Source organism: Danio aesculapii, chromosome 1 (genome assembly GCF_903798145.1).
Source record: "Danio aesculapii chromosome 1, fDanAes4.1, whole genome shotgun sequence".
NCBI lineage: Eukaryota > Metazoa > Chordata > Actinopteri > Cypriniformes > Danionidae > Danio > Danio aesculapii.
Window position 1 is genome coordinate 9,377,762 of NC_079435.1, and position 3,942 is coordinate 9,381,703.

The 3,942-nt window shown below is 35.2% G+C and overlaps 1 protein-coding gene across 1 annotated transcript in view; it reads right to left on the reverse strand.

Moving 5' to 3' along the window:
• Positions 1-2,396: 2,396 nt before the first annotated feature.
• Positions 2,397-3,942, reverse strand: part of atg4da (autophagy related 4D, cysteine peptidase a) — an 18,609-nt gene continuing 17,063 nt past the window's right edge. The window contains exon 11 of the mRNA XM_056456523.1: positions 2,397-3,942. This exon is cut by the window's right edge and continues 1,368 nt beyond it. The gene's annotated coding sequence lies outside the window, so the exon portion shown is untranslated.

The window sequence follows — 3,942 nt, forward strand, 5'->3', positions numbered from 1 at the left end:
GGAAGTCACAGCCCTGCCCTTCACACCGCTTCAAAATAAAAGTCAGACAAAACAAAAGCGTTTACGCTACTGTTTATCCATTAAAGGAACACTGCACTTTTTCTTTTATGGAAATATGCTCATTTTAAAACTCCCCTAAAGTTAAACTGTTGAGTTTCACCATATTTTAATACATTCAGTCCATCTCCGGATATGGCGGGAGCACTTTTAGCTTAGCTTAGCATACATAATTGAATTTGATTAGACCATTAGCGTATGTAATTTTCCTATTTAAAGTGTGACTTTTCTGTAGTTACACTAAGATGTGTACTAAGGTCAATGAAAAGTTGTTATTTTATAGGCTGATATGACTAGGAGGGGCAACACAGTGGCTGAGTTGTTAGCACTGTTGCCTCACAGCAAGGAGGTCGCTGGTTCAACCCTCGGCTGGGTCAGTTGGCATTTCTGTGTGGAGTTCGCATGTTCTCCCAGTGTTTGTATGGGTTTCCTCTGGGTGCTCCGGTTTCCCCCACAGTCCAAACACATGTGCTATAGGTGAATTGGATAGTGTGTGTGGATGAGTGTGTTTCATAGTACTGGGTTGCAGCTGGAAGGACATCCGTTGTGTAAAACATATGCTGGATAAGTTGGTGGTTCATTCCACTGATGAATAAAGGGACTAAGCTGAAGGAAAATGAATGAATGAGATCACTAGGAACTATACTTTCATTCTGGCGTAATAACTAAGGAACTTTGCTGCCAGACCATGGCTGCAACAAGAGCAATGATTTTTCACAGTGCTAGTTATCTAGCTTAGGACTTTTTCTTTTCTTATTGCACCTGCTACATCAACATCATCATCTGTACATCAACATATTGACATAAGAGTCTCAGTAACTCCTGGTTTAATATCTTTGGCTTGAGGAATCATTGCACAACAACAACAACAAAAAAAAAAATGCCAATGTTCATCTGACAGTGAATATTTATATAATTAAGGTTAAATATGTTTTATTTTAATGTTATAACACTGTTATAAAGATATAAACTCAAGCTGTAAAATTAAAAACAATAACGTATATAAACAGCTAGTGTTTCTTCCCATACCGTTAAACATGTGGTGAACGGTTAATGTGACTTTTTAAAATTTTATACAGTTCCTTTTAGCATCGATGTTGTAATGTAATTAAAATGCAATTAGTGAAACTTAAGCATTCACTTAGTTGTTCAAGCGTAAAATGAGATGAAAAGCTGTTTACACACGCACACACACACTGTCAGGATCAGATCCATTGAAAATACTGGAGTAAAATAAATGTTCATATTTTAAAGACGGAAAATGTAATTTAATGCAGTGCTTCTTGTACAATCTGAGACCTACTTTATATCGTAGATCAATCAGGCTGTGGGGATCACAGATTTTAAAGAAAATAGATCTTAAACTTGCCGATCTTGTAACTGCATACAGTTCACTGGAAGCGCTTGACCAAGGTTACTGGAAAATTAAGTCCTTCTGCAAATACCCTATTAAATTCCAGTCATTCAAGTTGGTTTAATACTAATAATTCTCAGATCATGTTCTTGTTAAAGTCACACTATGATTTATTAATATATTTCTCAATGAGACTTTTAAACATGTATTTACTGATGAATTTATATTCTGACTTTCAATGCATTATGATTGTTAATTATTACCTTTTTTAACATGTACATTGGAGGGCGCCGCAGAGGCGCTGTGGGTAGTGCTGTCACTTCACAGCAAGAAGGTCGCTGGTTTGAGCCTTGGCTGGGTCAGCTGGCGTTTCTGTGTGGAGTTTGCATGTTCTCCCTGCGTTCGCGTGGGTTTCCTCCGGGTGCTCCGGTTTCCCCCACAGTCCAAAGACATGCCGTACACGTGAATTAGAAAGGCTAAATTGCCCATAGTGTATTAGTGTGAGTGAGAGTGTATGGATGTTTCCCAGACATGGGTTGCGGCTGGAAGAGCATCCGCTGCAGAAAAAATGTGCTGGATGAGTTGGCGGTTCATTACGCTTTGGCGACCCCAGATTAATAAAGGGACTAAGCCGAAAAGATGATGTCCTTGTTCCTTTTCCTAACAGTAATTATGAATGACTTAATAACTTAACATATTTCTAGAGTATTTTAAGTGTTTCCCAGAGATGGGTTGCGGCTGGAAGGGCATCCGCTGCACAAAACATATGCCGGAATAGTTGGCGGTTCATTCCGCTGTGGCAGCCCTTAAGGAACTAAGCCGAAGGAAAAATGAATGAAGTATTTTAAAAGCAGATTTCCACTTATTTCATGATTTCTAAGCACCAATTTTGACAGACATTTGTTAATTACATATGACGATAATAATTATTATTAAAAAAAATCATATTTTACATGGAAACAAATAAAACACAAAAAACAAGCAAAACAGCTCTCCTTTTTAATGTCTTACACACACACAAACAACAACACTGTTGTATAAAAACATGTCAAGTCTTTTTAAGTGCAGATGGATAGTGATGACAACTGATATATTTAAATATAATTTCCATATTCCCATTCAGTCCACATTAAAGTCCACTCAAACAGGCAAAATCCACCTTTTATTCTCTGGTCCCATAAGAGAAAATCCAAAACAAAAACACACAATCAAACATCTAAAATGATTCAAAAGTGATTGTTCACACAGTGACAGCAGTTGAGCTTTGCTTCCTCGAATATAACCACAATCAAAAACACGTAAAATCAACAGCTTAAATAAGACTAAACAGTAACAGCAAACTTTCGTTGACCTGTTTAAGCAAAAAAGCAAATCTGACATGAAATACACAGACAGTTTCCAACATTAAACTCTGGCCTCATCAAAAAATACTATTAAATAAACGAAACACTCAGTTCAAGCACACAAGATTTACAATTTACAGAAGCAACCAGCCATATATATCTTACAGCAACAATGAGTGTCATTACTCACAATCCTCCTGTTATAGAGCACACAGTAAAACACAGAGTACCCGTTTAGCTTCAGACAGACAGCAATGCAACAGCAGGATCATGTGTTCAGTGTTTGAGACGTGTGTATGTGTGTGTATAAAAATCGAAGTGATAGAGAACGATCACCAACCCTCCATGACTCAATGCCACATTAAAAGTGTACTCTACAAAAGAAATGTAGGGTTCAACCAAGCATAAAGAAAATTAAGCTTATTTCTAGAATTATTTTTTAATTTTTTAAATGAATAATTAAGCATATCTCCTCTTTAAAAAAAAATCACATTTTATGCAAAAACATGCTGATACGATAGTCAAAACGAATTAGTTTTCCTTAAAAACAAATAGGAATAGGAATTAAAGGCAGTGCAAAAAAACATCTGTTTCCACATAAAATTATCTACATCAAATAAAATTAAATATTATTATTATTATTATTATTATTAATGTTTTTAATGCAAATTATGCCAGTTTGCAGAGTGATTTATTGATCTATTTTTTTATTTTAATTTCTCCCTGACACTGGTGTTAGTGTTTGCTTAATTGTCAAGAAAATAATGTCAGAAAAAAATTCTAATATTACAAAAAATTTGCATTTTTTTACGCAAAACAATTTTAGAAAGCAACGAATCTGTTCCCGAATCCATGCAACATTCATGGTGTAATTAACAAATCAATAATCAAAAATTATATTAACCTCACTTTTTACTTTATTATTCCTGTCAAAACTCTCAGTACTATGGAAGCCTGTTCCTGCCACTGAATAATAATAATAAAAAAAAGTTCAAATGAGCTAGAATTCCGAGTTATAAAGTCAGAATTCAAAGTTGAAGTCACAATTTTGAGTTATAAAATCAGAATTCCAAGTTACAAAGTCGCAATTCCGAGTTGTAGTCACAACTTCGAGATATTAAGTCACAATTTCAAGTTATAAAGTCGCAATTTCGAGTCATAAAGTTGCAATTCCGAGTAATAAAGTTG